The sequence below is a fragment of the Bacillus rossius genome, chromosome 3, assembly GCF_032445375.1.
Source record: "Bacillus rossius redtenbacheri isolate Brsri chromosome 3, Brsri_v3, whole genome shotgun sequence".
In the NCBI taxonomy this organism is placed as follows: Eukaryota; Metazoa; Arthropoda; class Insecta; order Phasmatodea; family Bacillidae; genus Bacillus; species Bacillus rossius.
Genome location: NC_086332.1, coordinates 127,275,073 through 127,294,709, shown reverse-complemented (window position 1 = coordinate 127,294,709; position 19,637 = coordinate 127,275,073). Strand labels below are relative to the sequence as shown.

General features: G+C 33.7%; 1 protein-coding gene across 1 annotated transcript in view; it reads left to right on the top strand.

The window, feature by feature from the left end:
* Window positions 1-19,637, top strand: part of LOC134531232 (C-terminal-binding protein) — a 445,126-nt gene that overhangs the window by 114,388 nt on the left and 311,101 nt on the right. Inside the window, exon 2 of the mRNA XM_063366907.1 lies at window positions 14,521-14,582. The gene's annotated coding sequence lies outside the window, so the exon portion shown is untranslated. The remainder of the gene's footprint in view (window positions 1-14,520; window positions 14,583-19,637) is intronic.

The window sequence follows — 19,637 nt, the reverse complement described above, 5'->3', positions numbered from 1 at the left end:
CAAGATCCGTAAAAAAAAAAAAGCTGAACAATTGAAATGCATAAAAAGATTGAAGGAAAGAAACAACTTGTTAATGCTGGTTTCAACTCTGCTGTAAGATAAAATGATAAACTTTTAAATGTTTTTATGTGTAATAAAAATCTGATTGCACATTGTATATTTATTATAACGTCACGTTTTTTTTTCTAACTGTACAAAAGTGCTAATATTATAAATTAATCCTATAGACATCCAGTTGAACAGATGATGGTCCTGCTGCTGCTACACAGAGGGAAACTTCTGCATGTGTGCCATCTGAATGTCAAAGCAATCAATACGACACCACCAGTGCTAACGTCCGAAACATAATGGAGTAGGAAATTTAATCACATAATTTCGTACAGTGCTTGTTACCCAAGTATGATGTGGGGATCATCGTGCTCGTTCCATAACGCAGCATAGATCATGGGTTTGAGTCCCACTTCTGACTAAGGTGTCTGTGGCTACCTTAGGCTAAGTTAGTGTGTAAGCACTCCTCCAATTAGGCTATCATTATTATAACTGAGACGGTAATAAGCAAAAAAAAAAATCCTTTAAAAGGGGCAAACGTCTCTTAAAATATTCCTAAATACATAAACTCAATGTTTGTTTTCAACTGCACTTAATTTAATTTTTTTGTTTTAGCAAGTCACTCTGCGTACACTAAAAAAACATGGACGATTACTAATATGAAGGTTGAGTATATTTACATTTTGGTAAAGTTATTTTTAAATAAAACTACAATTTGTGTAATTTTACAGAAATTATTTCCAAAACTCCTAACGCTTCCATATAAAATACGTTCGAGTTTATCTTAAATTACACCTAAAATTACCTCACTTGTCGCAAAGAAACAGTATGTCTCAAGAAAAAAAAACATTTGCCAACCGGAAATAAGTTACTAATATAGTTACGAATTTCTATTATTAATATGCACAAACAGTCGGTTCTCTCACTACAACAAAAAAACATTCAAGATAAGTCTGTAAATAGAACTTTTAACAATGTAGAATATTTCATCATTTACGAATTGATAATGCAAGATATATTGGTGTGGGTTATAGAATATTAGAGTATGCATATATTCAATTTATGTTTATGTTATACAATATATGTGCTTTAATATTTAGTAATATGTGGCTGTATATATAGCTATATATGTATGTGTGTATACATACAAAAGTTATGTACCTTTTATCAAGTATTCAATCTCTTATTGTAGCATGTGAATGTAAATGCTGTATACAATGAAACAAGTTGCATTCGTTTGGCACAATAAATTTGTTATACTCACTTTCTATTATTTATACTTCCTACTTATTGCACTCATAGAGATGAACGCAAGATAACGTCTCTCATTCTACAAAGGATAGATTATAATTTTCCCTTTTATTTAATCGCCAATTGCCTTAACACAAAAAATACAAAAGTAATGTAACAGCACAATTCACTATATTTAGTTAAGATTACCATTATTATCATTACTGCTATTGCTCTGTATTTCATATATATATATATATATATATATATATATATAAAATTCAGGCATGGGAAAGCTTACAGTTTTAATCTTGTTTCACGATGTCCATGCATGTCCATTTATAATTGAGGAAACAAAAAACCAGAGGCACAAACCCATCAAAATTTTGTCTAAACCTACATTTTCGCTTAGTTTTAGAGTTGGACTATGCTTAATAATATACCAAAAGTTTACCGTTTGTGCGTCATACCGAAAACATGCGTAAAGTCCTTTATGACAGTGTCTTACAGCCATCCATTAAAATATTTTCATTAAACGCACTTTCTGCCGTAGACTCTCCATAAAAAGTATCTAAATAATCTAGGAACGTTATTCTACACAACCATGTAAAAAAATTTCAAAGCTGAAAACTAAATTTGAAATAAAAATCGATAAAGTTATTGATTATAATTCTTTTACTTATATCTGGAAATAAATTTATGATTTACACAAAAATGAAGGGCCGAACGTAAAAATCATCTAAATTAACATTTTTGCTTATACTTTAAGCTTTAAGGCGGTATAATATAAAGTGTCTAGCGCATTTAGTAGAATCGCTAGAGTAGCCTATAAGCGACTGATTATGAACCGTTTTGTGGTCGCAGCAAGCCAACGCAACGTGCGTTATTCGCGAACTTAATGGCCAAGTTAACAAGTTAGTAAATTAATTTTGTTTAGGAAATGCTGCAAGTATGTGAAGTTTATTCGATTTAGTATATTTGAGTTACATTAACGCAAGTAAGATAATACTTTAACACTTTTCTCTTGCGAAGGGCTTTGACTTGGTTATATAAAATGGTAATGTACTTACTTGTTAACAGTGCTATGTCAACAGGAACAGGGGTGCGGCGTTTGTCCTAAAATCGTTTGTCCTAAAGCGTTTATCCTAATTTCGTTTGTCCTAAAAATTAGGACAAACGACTTTAGAACAAACGACGCACAGACTGGTATTTGAGCTAAAAAGCTGGCCAAAAATATTTTTTTGGGTTTTTTGTGCCCAGGTGTTAATTATTCAATTAAAAACTATTTCTATCAATAAAGTTATAGTTATATACATACTTATAGCTCTTTACTCAATCACAACCCATATAAATTATACTGGCTACAGTCTTGATTGGTTGTATAACAAAAATAAATAATTAACCTAAATAATTCTAAGTACAAAATTAATATATATTAAACAGACACGGGTAAACAAAAGTTACAATACAACTTTATGTATATCAATAAACTCACTATAGTTATAGTTATATAGATACTTTGCCAACCTTTACGATTTTTTCGTAAAATGTACGAAAATCACGTCCGTTTTACGATTGTACGAGGATGTCTGCATTTTTTACGAATTTTAAGTACGAGACGTTTATTAAAACTATTTTCCGTCTGCCTTAAATGTTTTATTGTATGGTTTGTGAAAGCTTTTGCCACCTGTTGTTGCTGTGGAAATGAGTGCGGTAATTGAGTTATATTATTGGTCGAAGGCCAGCGAACCACGTAATTTGTTGTTCAATTGTATATCTTTCCTTATTGGCCGCCTGAGTTACATTGATGCGCTTACAACCAATCACGAACCAGTTTAAATAGCATTTTTAGTTTGGCAAGATGGTGTCGTGCATAAGCGTATGTTGTGTTTCTTCAGTTAAAGTTGAGCCAATTTTGATTTGGTTTATTACAGGTTAGGAAACAAATTTATTGCATGTTTTTAATATAAACGTGTTATGTGCACAATTAACGGAAGTTGAATCAAGTGAAGAAGAAAATGCCCCCAAAACGTGATACGCATTATTCTCAGTGATACATACACGCGGGATTTTCCGTGTATTCTTAAATCAAGCAAGGGAACACAGTTCGCATTTTTTTCAGTGTGTAGATGCGACATCAACATTGGGCACGGCGGAAGATATGACATCAATCTCCACGTGAACTGTTCAAAACATCTCGCAAATGTTAAAAGTGTCGCAGTCAGTTGAAAGGTTAGTGATTAGTTCGCTAAAAATAACAGCACAGACAATGCTGTAATACGTGCAGAATGTATGTTTACAAACTTTTTTGTTGAACATAATATTTCTTTAAATGTTTCGGATCACGCCGGCCCGTTATTCAGAAAAATGTTTTCAAATTCTGAAGTAGCAAAAAAATTTAATTGCGCAAGGACAAAGTCGACGGCTATCGTGAAAGAAATGGCAACAGATGCAACTATAAAATTGTTTGTAATTTACAAACTGTGGCATTTTCAGTCGCGACCGACGGCAGCAATGACTCTGAATCCAAATTATATCCACTAGTAGTAACATTTTGTGATGCAAGTTTGAAGATGATAGTGTTAAGGTTGTTTTCATTACCAGTACTCCAGGGAGATTCTACTGGAAGTTAACTGATATCAGTGTATATTGTAACAAAGGTACACTCGGTTGAATTGTAGGGTACCACAAAGAACGAAGTTTTTTCTTTGATGTGATACTAAGCAAAAATGTTTCCATAATGGTAAATAATGAGAATGATTGTTGGTCTGCAATGCTAATGTATGTTAAAACGATTACATAATTTCGATTACTAGAAAAAATGTGATATCATGAAAGTTTATTAATTTTTCAATTGCCGCGAGCAGTTTACGCGTGTTATATTATTTTTTATGTATTTTACTAATTGAGGGTTTCAAAAGTTGGCAAGTCTGGCATACTCATAGCTGATTACTCAAGCAAAACCCATATAAATTATACTGCCTTCTGGTTTGATTGGGTGTATAACAAAAAAATTCATGAAATAATTTTAAAGTACATAAAAAAATAGATATTAAACAGACACAGGTTATCAAAAGTAATAATACAACGTACAACATTTCATCATCATTATCACTATCATCAAAAGAACCAGCTGGTAGTAAAAATTCTAAGACTTCCTTTGATATTGTCTGCCTTTTTCTTTTTAAGTTAGATCTAATGCCACTCAAAAATGGGTCCGAAGTTAACAAGAGCCTATTTAAAACGTCCTCATTACAATCTATCCTGGAAAATTTTCTGGAGAAGCTTTCTCTGTACTGGCGAAAATGTTTGTTCCTCGCTTCTGCAGCCTCTTGCGACAACTGACCAATTGGTAACAAAGCATGCGATATAATACTCGGAGCATGAGTTAATATCTTGTGAACTGTTGGTGACATAGGTTGCCAGGCATACAAGTCTACATAATGCTTTGCAGTATCCATGATGTATGTACCAAATTTTTCGACATTTATGTCGTAACCCGAAGAAATCACCTCCAATATTATTTTAAATCAGAGAATCACTTCGAGATCTATCCCTGTAATGGCAGCTGCTACATTAACGTCACCGAAAAATCTATGGGATGTATTGCCGTCATTTGTATTGCCATAACCAACTTTAGGTACGTCAACCAACAATCCCATTTTTTCCTTAAATTGTTTTTGGATTTCTTCTTTGGCGACTTTTATTTTTTCTTTGTCATTTTTAGTTGTGACGCGACCTTTATGTACTTCTGCTTTTATCTTATGCGATAAATGTAAAAGGAATTCAAAGAATCGAATCCTAGCGTGCAAAATGGATAATCCGAATTTGAAAGTCTCCGGATCTTCCGTGCTTCTTATTGATAAATCATTAAAAGTTTTTGTCGTGCTACCACATATATAGCAGCGCATTGTTGATGTAGTGTGAGTGGCTGCGTTGCACACTTTTCCGTCCACCATTGTGGAGTAGTATAGGAATGACGGTCCGGAAACAGGGTCCGGTGCCGGTGTCCACCATCTTGGATTGTGACGTCACGGCGGCCATCTTGGCGGGGCGTAACGGGACATAACACAACGGGACAAGTAGATCACGGCGGCCATCTTGGATCCGCCATTTTGGATTACGTCATTGTGTTCTAGAAAATTCCGGCATTGTGTTGTCCGCCATATTGGATGATGTCACCGTTGCAATTTTCGTTTCGGTCGCCATCTTTAACTTTTTTATTTATTATCCGATTTTAATAATATATTTTTTTTAAAAATTATAAAAAAGTTAAATAATAAAATTTTAATAAATTATTTATAAAAAACAAACATTTACGACACTGAGTTCGGAGTCCTCGGTTCGAACCCGAGTGCAAAAAAATAAATAAAAATGGCGACCGATCCTTCCCCCGTGGTGGCTGCTGGCAGACTGACTACCACCACCTTTTTTCAAAGCATATATAACATCATCTAGTATGACATCATGACCGCCATCTTGTCTTCGATGCTGGAAGCCATCATCATTGTATCGTCGGCTAGAGTGCACCGACGCCATGTTAGTTTAATTCGTATCCGCTAGAGTGCAGTAATCATTTATTATTGCTGTGACACCCGCCATCTTGTCATTTGGCCGCCATCTTGAAAATCCGTAATTATTTAGCTAGAAATTCGGGAAAAGTTCCAAAATTCATTAAATAAATCACTCATTAATTTACATATTGATTCGATCGATTCCCATCCTCGGTTCGATACCCGATCGTTGCAATAATGTTTAATTTTATGAAAAAAATAAAAATTTCAATAAACCATGTTCACTGAGAGAAGGGTATTACTTGTTACTCATGTGAGGACTGTTTTGATAGAGGAAGGAAAGCGAGTGAATAGAAAGGTACTTACATATATATTGATTTCAACCTCAATAACTAAGACTCAAAAACTACTTCGTTATGTTTACAGAAAAAACGTCTAGCAGAAGGTACAATCAACCTTTATGCTTTACCAACTCATGCTCGCCAAGTTTGCCCCTGTCTTACACACAGCGACGCGTGTGAAAATAGTTAAATTATCTGTTTCAGTATAAACTTACAAGATGTGGAAAGATTACGAATCGCGTGGTGAGGCGCACGTTTTAAGTGAGTCTTCTGTAACGCCTGGTCTCCATACCTATAATTATTCTATGATAATTGCTGATATAAAATTTTCAAACTAAAACTGTAGCTTTATTTTAAACCTTAAAATAAGTTACATACTTATGAATAAAATGTTATTATTTAAACTGATTAATAACATTTTTTAGTATTCAAATTCCTTAAAATGAGATTTTTAATTTATTATTAAATTCAGGTACCTAGATAAATCAAATCATACCCTTAAAAAGAAAATACTACCATTATATTGCAAACAATTTTTTTTAGAGACTGTATTAACTAATAAAGTTTCATTAATGAAGGCATTATCAAAACAAGATACAGCTTTCGAAAATGTTGTTTAATTTTTATACTTCAGTATACCCGTATTAAAGTTATTTATTATATTGCCTGGTAAATAATTTCACTGCTTGATATTAAAATATATTTTCATAATGATTTCAATTTAAAAATATTTGTGAATAAAGTATTTGATTTAGTCGGAAAAACATTAACAGTGACTTTTGCCGACGGCATACACAGGTGAGGATTTGAGATGATAATCCCCCTTCCGCCGGAAAAAATTGTTACGTACGCTCCTAAGAATAGACGTATACAAAAATATATTATTGAAATTTTTAATATTGGTTCAACCCGAAACATAAAGAAATTACTAAAGAAAATATTAAATGTGTTATAACTAGGGACCGGAAAAATTCGCGGGTTCAATGACCTCTTAAGATGAACTCCATAGTTCTAAGTACACTCGGTCAAATGTCACACACTCATTGGTTGCTGTCTTGTGAGACGTCCCATTGTAGCAGCCTGTGATTCGATAAAGCTTTGGTCGGGTGTTTCTCATTGGCCCAGAATCATCCAGGTGAGTTGTGAGCCAATAGCAGAGGCGGCACTGAGGTATAACTATTTGTATTTTAGCATATCGTGAAATGAATTCGCGAATTTTTCCGGTCTCTAGTTATAACTATAATTTTCATGTTACAGTACTTTGCAAGCCACTTTCAGCTATCCAAGTTGATGTGTTTCGTTGATTAGTTAATAGTGACATAGTACAGAACATGAATATCTATGACGATTTTTATTGTGACAGATTTTCTTTCATTGCAACTTCATAAGTGAACTGAAACTAGACAAGTGAAGATAGGGCATGAGATAGAAGCGAGTATGTAACGTTCGCGTGGTTATAGAATAAGAGTACACATAATGACGGTTGCTACTGTGATAAAAAATTAACCTCGAGTGCCACACTCACAGGAAGATTTAAAAAAATAATATCCTATATTTTTACTTTTAAATACCTTTATAATTTAATGGCCTGCATCTTTGTCTCAAAGACAATATTGCCTTTCTAAAAGCTACAAATCTAAATTGGTTATTTTCGTAAAATTTACGTTCAGACACGATGCGTAGCGGATTTGAATCAAACGATGTAAGGTAATTCACTTTATAGCAAAAGGAAAAAAAAACAGATTTAGGTCGTTGAAACCGTAGTCGTCCATTCCTAGATGTCTAAAAATTGTAACGATCGTAAACGCTGAATTTTTTTTTTTACATAGAATGTAAAGTAAATCCCCAGTATATAACATTATTTTTTCAAACTTTTTTTTTTTACTGTAAGTTCTCACATGCTCTGTGGTTTTCAAATAAAATAGTGTGACTCAAAGTTTTTTGGTCCTAAAGTCATTTGTCCTAACTTGGTTTTTCATAATGTCGTTTGTCCTAAAATCATTTTTCCTAAAAGTAGTTTGTCCTAAAGTCGTTAGTCCTAAAGTCGTTAGTCCTAAAGTCGTTAGTCCTAATGTCGTTAGTCCTAATGTCGTTGGTCCTTAAGTCGTTTGTCCTAATGTGGTTTGTCCTAAAGTCGTTTGTCCTAAAACTCAAGAGTAAGGATTTATCGATACTGGAACCGTCGTTTGTCCTAAAGTCGTTAGTCCTAAAGTCGTTAGTCCTAAAGTCGTTAGTCCTAATGTCGTTTTTCCTAAAACTCAGAGTAAAAATATTTTAAAGCTGTTCCGTCGTTTGTCCTAAAGTCGTTTGTCCTAACGTCGTTTGGCCTAAAGTCGTTTGTTTTAATTTTTAGGACAAACGAAATTAGGATAAACGCTTTAGGACAAATAATTTTAGGACAAACGACGTTTACCCAACAGGAACACCCTAAAATCCAAGTTGAATTTTTATGTATGCAAAAATCTATAAAACTCAGGTAGGCTGTCCTCGTAAAGCCCGATTTAAGTATTGATTTTAATTTAGCTGGTAGGCCTATACATTTGGAATGGGAAAACGGAATCATTAATTAGGTTTAAAGTAATATAGATACTCTAGGGATCGAATATTACGTCACATTTAGGATAAGGCATATCATACAAGAACATGTTTTCAGTATGTAAATCATCAAGAAAAATAGTTTTATCTAAGATTAAAAACCATGATTTAAATAACTAAGTACTTAAATCAATTCCAATACTAATCATCAAGTAGATAATTTCTGAAAGTTAGGTACCGACTATCACTTGAGTAAAGTTATCGTTTATAATTTACCCAGACTACGTGGTCAATAAGAAAGCAAGACACTACTAGTTCTAATATGACCAATTAATGTTTGTATTTATAATCATAAGGAAATATTTTTATTCTGGTGTATTGTGATAAAAAAACGTTTTTGCATGTACTTACGATACACAATTGAAGCAATCTACTAGTAATTTATGACCTACTTAGATCTTTGTTTCCTGGGATATAAACGCCACAACCCAACAACTCTAGAATGGCCCCCAGTAGGTACATTACACACTTCGACGCTGGGACCGTTTCAGCGATCTGATCGATAGTGTGGGACTCTTATTAAAATGTACCATTTTAAAGCTTAATAAATGTACAACAGCAACATTTATTAAAGTGATTTTCACGTCAGGCCTTTCGTAGTTATCTAATCTGTATTTTTATTTCCCGTTCATTCCCTGTAAATTTGAATAAAATATTTTTTTCCCTTTATTAATTATTATATTGCATTTTTAGTAAAACCAATTATAAGATTTTTTAAACACTTTTATGTATAATTATTTTTGTGGATTATTTTGGTTTGGTTTACTGAAGGGCTACTATAAATATTATGTTAACGGAATGCATTATTGTGGGGCGCTGCAAGAAACTACCATAGGACTTAACTGCGCGTTTTCAGTATAACTCAAAAGGTTTGCGCAGGTAAACTGTTCACATGTTACTAGAAAACTTTAATATAACCCCTGTACTAAATTACAGTTTGGGGAAAAATTTCCAGAGATTAAAAATTCTCGATTTCGTGGGAGCGAAAGTCATACTAGCCCTTACGGCTATAGCACTGTGGCAGTACGTATACAACACTGCAGCGCTTGAAACGCTCCAGCGATTAACTAGATTACCTTAGGTTCTTGAAAAATATGTCACTTTAAAGCTTAAGAAATATGCAACAACTTTTGTTCGAGTGATTATTACGTTACACCTATTTTTATATGAATCGTGTTTATATGTCCTTGGCTGATATAAAAATAACTTATTTAATAAATTAATCAATTTATATTTAAAATTTTATGTTAACATTTGGAACATTTTCAACAATAGTGTATATAGTAACGTTTATAGCTTATTTTGGTAGATATATGGAGTTTCTATGTTGAAAACTGAGCACATGGGTAACATTTTAATGGAATGCTGTAAGTTGCTGTCATCTAGGACTTAACCGCACGTTTTCGGTGATTCGCTCAAGGTATACAGCATTTAAAATTTGGTATGTTATTAAACATAGTCGACTCTACCACTGTGCAAACTTCAGCTATGGACAAATTTTTCACAGGTTTAAACTTTTATTTCCTGGGCTAACAGCGGCAAGTCGAATCGACCGCCTAAACAATGATCGAGTTCCTCGAATCATGCTCGCAAAGGTGATCTCAGCAGTGGGGAGCCGTGACTGACCTCCCCCCTCAACGAAAGCTGATAAGCCTTCCTCTCCTCCGCACTCGTGAGAAACCGTATCGGCTGTGTGTAGAGTGAGACCGAGATATGTCCGTCGAGCTTCTGCTAGTTCTTCATAGATGGCAGGCCTCAAGACACTTTAGTAAGCAACTGATCCAAAATGCATTGTTTTCTGAGCGGTGACCGTTTTTTACCGTGCTCCAATCGCCTAAACTTGATGGTAGGTTGTAATAATGGATATTTTTTTCAAATTATGAGAGCAAAAGGAATAATTGCTTATTGAAACCGAAGTAATACATGCCAAGTCATAGTAACCGTATTCTAAGAGAACGAGGAGATCATCGAACTAACAACAGAACATTGTTACACGAGCACCCTATTTCATAAAACTACAAGGCTACAACTTAACTGGCCAAAATCAAGTATATTGTCTCATAAAACTGCAAGTAATAACTTACAAAGTACTGATTCACAAGCAATTTCTAAGAATGATAATTTACGTGTTTTTCATAAAGTTTCTTGCAACCTAGATAGACTTGTAACATGTGTAGCAATTTCGACTAGTCTTAACACCAAAGTAAAATAACTTATTTTACTAGTATGCTTCACATAGAAGTATAATGGATCATTCTTATTCAAAAACGAAAGTTTCTTGGTAATTTGCATTCGTCCCAGGGAAATTGGAGAGGGTGGGACGAATCTCTTCTCCCCCCTCCCACACCATCTGTGAAAGCTTCCCAACAATTGAGAAAAAACTCTTCGAAGGTGAAAATTGGGCTTAGAATAATTTTCACAGCCGGTATGTATTGTGGATTGTGCTGCTTAGTTTTGGTATGTGTCTTCTATGGCATAGCAAAAATAGTATACCTTTTAATATTCACTGCTACTAATTATATTGATGACATTGAGGTTAGACATCAGAATTTCAAACCCCAGATTAATGATTCTGTGGCAATTTTTATAATGCAATGAGATTTTCCTAGTAAAATCAATTGCAGTTTAAAAACTTTGTGAAGCTATCTAAATCAAACTTAAAATCATTTGAAGAAATAGAGTTTGGTATTTTAATTCTGCTGTAAATTAACATGATTAAATGTGTATGAATTGCAGTACAATAATTTTTCTTGAATACCTTGGACCCGGCTTTTGCTTGTTGCCTGTAAGAGAATAGGTTTTTATGGTTTGTGTCCTTTTTTCCCTTTCCATCCTTGGTTTGTTGGAACAAAAATTATAAAAATATATGATAGTACCAACGTACTTTGAATACAATTTTATAGGCGCTTCCTTATTAATGATATATTGGTTCGCTTACAAGTTAATAAAATTGGATTGCCCAGATGTAGCACTATGAAACTTATATATTTTAGCACTAGACATTTAATGACTCAACAGCTTATTACATGTTCAAAATAAAACATTTACTTAGCTCACACTTTTCATGTTAAAACCAGGCGCGTAGGAAGCAAATATTTAATTGGGGGGGGGGGGGGGGCAAAGAAGAGTATCATTATAAGTGGTGGATTTAACAAAGGCGGTGTCCGGGGACTCTTCCCCGGTAGAATGAAAAATTGTATTCTAAGGAGCAAAATGGTGCTATTTAAGCATCTTTCGTACATAAAAATAGAATGTACTACTAGCAGAAATTTTAATTTTTTTATAACAAATTTACTTAAGGCTCGGCATCACAAAACAGTGTTCACTTTTCAGTTTTCGCCTCGTAGAATTCATTTTAAAGGCAAGTTGGAAAGGTCTATACAACAATCAAATCTCAAGTAAGGCTCCAAATTTTTGAAAATATACTATTCAGTATTCATTATATTTTTTTATTGAAGGGAGTACTAGAAAGTATTTAGATTACATTCAGAAAGGTCAAAATAATATTTTATTTTTTAGCATTTAAAATTTGAAAGTTAAAAAATAATAATAATTTTCGAAAAATGCAGTTCAAATTAAAAAAAATAAAAATATATATAGACAGACCTGCCAACTCTCACGATTTTGGTGTGAGGCTCATGATTTTAAGGTCCATCTCACGCCCTCACGCCAAAATAGTGTTTCCTCACGATTTTGCGGGGCCCCAAGATTTTGTTTGTAAAAGTTACAAAACAAGTTTTACGAAAGCTTACAGTAACGAGTTTCCATCAATACTCGAGTCATGTAAAGGAAGCAATTTTGCGTTTTGTAGCGTGTGCCGTGCTGATCTTTCTATCTCGCATAGTGGAAGAGGAGACATTGTGAAACATGTCGCTACCAAAAAACACAACTAACACGTGAAGTGTATTGTTCCAATAAAAAATTAATTTTGCTGTGAACAGTGATAATAGTGTTACACGAGCAAAATGTTATTTTACATCTTTTTTAGTTGCGGCCGTGCATGATCACTACACAACAGCGCTAAATTATGTTCAACTAAATTAAATCTGCAACCTATAATTTGTTAAAATAAATTTTTAAGCAGAGACCATGTAACATATGTACAGGTATGTCACTTAAATTTAAAGATTATCATTTGTTGTTTTTTATATCTAACCTGTATTTATGGGCCTGAAAATTTTTATCGAGGACCTCATGATTTTTTAAATTTGAATGTTGGCAGGTCTGTATAGATGAAAAAAAAGTTTTGCAATAACACTCATATAATTTTATTCAGGAAAGTGTTAAGTTTTTTTTGACATAAAAAATGAACAAAAAACTTATTTTTTTTTTTATTTTTACTGTCAGACTTAATAAATCAAGGTCAATACAGGAAATGTCTATACATACACCAAATCTGAATTAAGGCTCCAAAGTTTTGAAAATTTACTATTCGTTATATTTTTTATTGAAAGAAGTACTAGAAAGTATTTACATTGTATGTATTCAAAAAGGTCAAAATAATTTTTTTAGCATTTAAAATTAAAAAAGTCACAAAAATTAATTTTTCGAAAAATGCAGTTCAACTTAAAAAAAATAAAAAAAATAAACATGGAAAAAAGCTTTTCGCAATAACACTCATATCATTTTATTTAGGAAAGTCGAAATTTTATTTTGGTATTAAAAATTAAAAAAGTCAATATTTTAATATTTTTACTGTCAGACTCCCCTTAAGAAGAAGTTTAAAATGCGAACCCCACATAATAGGCGAGTGAAGATGCTTAAAAATAACTGCAAATCTGCTTGATAAATTCTTGTTCAATGATTTGTAGATTCAAAGAAATTTTTTTATTACTCGATGGAATAATCACGAGCGACGAGCGGAAAAAAATAATGTACCGACATACTAAACTTTAATGTTAAATAGGTATATTACATATTATGGTTTTCGGGATCATGTAAAAATTCGTCTCAGTCTAAACTGCTCAAAAGTAATACCTGAGTTAAAGGAATCCAACTCTTCTTTAGGATCTTTGTCTTCACAGGCATTACAGCCTTTTAGCCGCAGGACTGTGCAGAACGGTTGTTGAAGAAAAAGTTTATGCTTTTCTGAGTCATTGTACGCCGCAAAAATTAAAATACTTTTATAAATTTTCTCCTTAAACCCTAAATGTTTTCATCACTGCCATTCCACACTACTCACTCACGATACTATAGATAAATAAGTTTATTTCAAACAGTTCTGTAGTATGGCTCACAAAGTTTCTTGGACTTAAAAGCAAGACGTACAGCTGTTGAATGATGACTGATGTGGAAAGCGCTCTGCACTTCTCTGCACTTCAGGTCGTTACCGTTAGGTAGAAACGAGGCGGGGTGAATGCAAGGGTCTGAAGGTCAGGTAGACAAGGGTGGACAAAAACTGAGCGTAAGCTACTAGCGGAATCATTTACTGGTCTTATATCCCACAACAATATTTCCTCTATCAGCACTGTGAAACGTGAATATTTAGAAGAAAACAAGAACAGTTGCCGTATTTATTGTGCCTGTACACTTATCGAAAAGTCTTAATTTATTTAAAGAATAAGGTAACGCACAGACAAGAAAATCCCACAAAACCACTTAGCATTGGAATGAAGACAATGCCTCTTGTTCATCTGATGCAATGGCCGGGCAAAACCATCACTTTGCCCGGCCATGAAATGTTATGGCCGGGCAGTCGCCTGGGTTGGCGCCCCCCCCCCCCCCCCCGCTCCTACGCGCCTGGTTAAAACACATTTTTATCATAACAGTGATGTTTATTGCGTGTGTTTCAGGATTCGGCAACATGAACTGCCAGTTGTGATGCCGGCCTACAGCTCGCTGTACTACCTCCTTGGTGAGTGACAAAACAACAGATACATAAAAGAATGTGTTAATTATAAACGCTCAATTCGTTTATAGATAACTAACTTGATATAATTAATGTAACAAATTATGTACGGGAGTTATAGTTCTGGAAGACGTACGAGTGAAGCCTACATTTTATTTATTTTATGGTTTAAGGCGGTAAAACAGTTATGGAAGTATTGGTTAGTCATTCATGTCTTCTATGGAATTTATAAATTTTTATATTTCAAATTTAGCGCTGTTATCTTCTTTTCCTTACTAGTTTTGTTTTATGAAAGTTTTAACGTCGATCGTTGTCAAAATAATTTGGTTGTTTGTTTTAGAATGTTTGAAGGATTCGGGAGCTTTTAGTAAATATCTCTGAAGGGAATAGACATGTATTCGGGTCGAACCATTTTTTTAACCCATTATACTATAAATTGATCCCGGACAACCGCGGAGTTCGTTTTTACATGCTTTATATTAGCTTCACCTGTATGTTTGTCTGTCCGTCTGTAACTCTTTCGACTAAGTTTTCTTTTCTTGCAAAGCACATACTTTTACCAGTTTCAATTGTTCCTTCCTCTGTGCTAGCCTTTCAGCTTGCTTAACTATTTTTACATGTTACATGTTACATGCTTTATATTAGCTTCACCTGTATGTTGTTTGTCTGTCCGTCTGTAACTCTTTCGACTAAGAGTGAGTGGCCCATCACTGTAAAGTGTCCCACCAATTTCATTACGTTCGTTAGCCGAGTGGTCTGAGGCGCGCGATTTCTGTGGAGTCAGCTTTCGGATTCAGCGATCGTGGGTTCTACTCCCGGCCACGCCGAAAAAAAAAAGATTTTTTTTTCTCGGTAAATTCTAAGATTATATCCATACATCTAACTGTAAATGTTTCGGATAGACTTTACTATTTCTTTGTGACGTTGCAACTCCAAATAGTTATCTCAGATGGTAATAGGTAGTGTCGGTAACTCATTTCCCTATGATAATTATACATAAATATAGTTTAAAAAACTAAAAAAAACATGCTTTTAAAGAATATCAAACTAAAAAGTTAAAAATAAATATAGTTTAAAAAAACTAAAAAAACATGCTTTTAAAGAATATCAAACTAAAAAGTTAAAAATAAATATAGTTTAAAAAACTAAAGAAACATGCTTTTAAAGATTATCAAACTAAAAAGGAAAAAATAATTTTAAAATTTAATTTATGACAATAGTATATAAGCAATACTAGTATAAATGAGAAAAAAGCATGGGGCGCTTAATATACAAAAAATATGGCACAAAGCGCCTCAAGCTTTTTTCTCATTTATACTAGTATTGCTTATATACTATTGTCATAAATTAAATTTTAAAATTATTTTTTCCTTTTTAGTTTGATAATCTTTAAAAGCATGTTTCTTTAGTTTTTTAAACTATATTTATTTTAGCTGACGACGACGAGTGGATAGAAACTTCTGCACTTTGTGACGGAATTAGGGAAATTTTCGAACTTATGGAAAACCATACAACCGCGTCGGTCGTTCCGTTCGTAGGGATTATGTACGAGAAAGACATTTAAAATCTTCGTAAGAGCTCGAGAGGAAACCACCAGGCGTGCCTAGTGTTGGCGATGCCGACTCCGAACATCCGGAGGACGAGTCTTGGCCGTGACGACATCCCGCTGTCCACAGATGGGACTGCAGTTTGTCCAGTGAACAGACTGTTGGTGAGGTCCATCCGTTTCTGATTTCACCACTTTCCAGAGCCAGAAGGACGTCCAGTCGCGGAAGAACGAGACGACGAATTCGCCGTAGTTTTGAACCCTCTTTTCAGTTCGAATCCAGTGTCTACCCAAATCCAGGAAAAACCCAGGAGTCCTATGTTATCACTCATGTTCTCCGAGACACTAGTTTAGTCGGTAAACTGCTGACGTGATTTTAGACAATACTAAACCCACAATACAGGTGTGTAAATACTATTATTTAGGAAAGGCTTTACTCTTACGTACTAAAGGAAGTTATGACTCTCACAGTAATATTAAATAATAATGGAAATATAAATTGATAGTTTCAACTATATGGTGATTACTGTAAGAAGTAAACGAAATTAAATATTAATTGTACGAAGGAATCCTTTTTCGTTTGTCTGATTCACAAGTCAGTAGTTTCAAGGCGCCCTTTAACCATACATTTATAAACCGACTAAGTTTCGCTATATATATATATATATATATATATATATATATATATATATATATATATAGCACTGGCAGTCAATGGCAGTGAAGTATTATGAAACTATTAACTATGTATGTATAGTTTATATTCATAGAAATAATGATATTAACTATATCATATTAAGCCTCTAAGATGAGCAATCAGTTTCTTTCAGTAATAATATAAATATTAAAAATAATAAAAGTTGTGTTTCTGATATGTAATTTGACTTTCTTGTGATTTCAATATCTATGGATGAATATAATTTAAGTGTAATAGTGTTTAAACAGTGTTGCAGCGACAGTTACTTGAAATTAAAGAAAAACTGTTTAAAATTATTTTACTTGTATCTGAACGTGTGTTTCAATGGTGACAATGTACTTATTTACATGAACATACAAACTTACACTGCACAAGACAACTATCCACACATTACACATATTACAGTATATCATACATTTGTGATATCATTGGTTTTTATTTATAAAATGATATCTCTAGTATTTGAGTCTTTAGTTTAATTCAAGTAAATTCAACATCAATAAAGTAAATACTTTTTGGTTCGATTAACAAATTTGACGATAAATTACAACTTGCTATTCAAATATCACTATTTTATTTAAAAAAAAAAAACAATATTTATGCCAACTAGTGCCTCAGTCTTTACTTTAGTGCAAAAGGGATCCTCTGGTTTTGGAACTGATTATTATTGTCATGACTCGATTGGCTCATTAACATTGTCTTTTACTGAATATCAGTTAAATAAGAAAATATCTCAATGAAACAAATTGTGTTGACGTTCTAAGATATAACACTTAGACATCATCAGTTACTTATGCAAAATTTCCTTTTGATTAGCTTGTTAGTGAAATAATAAGGTACTTAGTGTTGAAAGTTTTACTCAATTAATAAAACAGACTCCTTGTTGGGCAACTTCGAGTAATTTGGGGTTGGAAGACAAACCTTAGTGATCCATGTCTCGATTTGGAACTGATCGAGAATACTTATCGGTGGTCTCCTTCTGTCTTACTGATACGGCAATCACCGCGGTCTTTCTCTAGTCACGGCTCTGGTTCTCTCCTTTTCGTAACAGACGTTGATCGACCCGCGTCGTCGTGGTGAATGCTGAAATCCAGGGTCCGGGGTTCGTGCTGTCTCCTCTAGAAAACCGGCATCCTTCCTTCAGCATTGTGGTGATGTGGGCGCTGAAATCGGGTCTCATAATCCGCAATGTCTTTATTTATTTATTTTATTATTATTTTTTATTTATTTATTATCTTCCTGTTCTATACACTCACAAAGTGAAATAGGAGTTGTCAATTGATTACAATATTATAAATGATAAAAATCATAACAAACAATATAATAAACATCACACAAAGTATAAAAAGGACATATTATGTAAAAGCTAATAAATATAAAACAAAAATACACAATAAAATAATAAAATTTACAAGGCAATTAATAAGTATCTATACATTAATCACAATTATGAGAAGATATTAGGTATTCATCCACACTGTAATAGGCTTTCTTAATAAGAAATTGTTTTAAACTTTCTTTGAAAACCTTAAGTAGCGGGCATCCTTCCTTCCGCGTCGTGGGACTGATATTCTTCTTTTTACTTCGTCGGATTTGAATAAACACTCAAATATAAGGCCAATTACTATTGCCTTTATCACGTCGATCTTGAGGTATAATTCGTCAAGGACGGTCACTACCTCTTCTCAAACATCGTAGTGCCGACAAAAATTAAATCATATAAATATAAAATCTCTACTGAAACTTCTTTACCTTAATCTTGAAGTTTTACGACGATTTTTCCATTTTAGCTTTCTCTATCTTCTGAGGCTTAGCTATAATGAGTCTAGCTCGGACGAAAGTTGAACAAAAACTGACTTTTCAAATTTAAAACAGTTCAATATTCTGTGTCATTCCACATCTAGCTGCCAATGAATTGCGATCTATTTAGTGTTATATCGTAGAGACAATACAGAATTGTAGTAACGTAATTTTTTCATTGGTCATTACCAAACAAGGCCTTAATAAAATTTTACTCTGAGAAAGTAATAATATTAAAGTATAAGACAAATTGAAATACTCAAGAGAAAAAGGTTGCTATTAACTTTCATAATAAAGCAAAGACATCTAACATAGAGAGTGAAAATAAAACATGTGAAACCAATATTATACTTCTATGGGTGCTTTTCAAAGTACCTCTATAGTATTTAAGGTAATATGGATACTAATATATCAAGCCATTGAAGAAAGAATTAGTTACCAAATGAAAATCATACGCTAATGATAATTTATTCGTTTGTATTACGAATTCCCATACTGCCAGCTTATCTGTGGACTCACCTGATTGGTCTAGCCAGAAGTAGAGTCATCTTAGTATGACTAACAAAATTTGAAGCAGGTGAGCAACCATATAATCTAAGGTCGGTGCCGCACTATGCCACTGCAGCAAGTTTCTTGTGGCATGAGACCTACCAGAAGTGAGAACCTTCTGCAAATTACAGACCACTGAATCAAGAACCGCTTGGAGGGAGGTGCTGTCGAGTGCGGAGTCGAGCGGTGGCTAGCCCCACTGGTTAAGGAGGGAATGAGTCAATTCCCTGCCTAAAAACGGGACAGACGGAGGAAAACCAGAGGCCGAATTATGAGCCGAATTAAGGCCAACAATGATAGTCAAGGTCCGAGTAAAACGAGGTGAGAATACCTTTTAACACCTTGTTTACATGCTCAGATTGGTTCCACTAGGGGAAATAGGCACTGCTAAAAACGGGTTTAGTAGCCCATTCCAAACATTTCTTTGTTCACAGTGGATTGGAAGTACCTAGCGTTATCGGTGACCAGC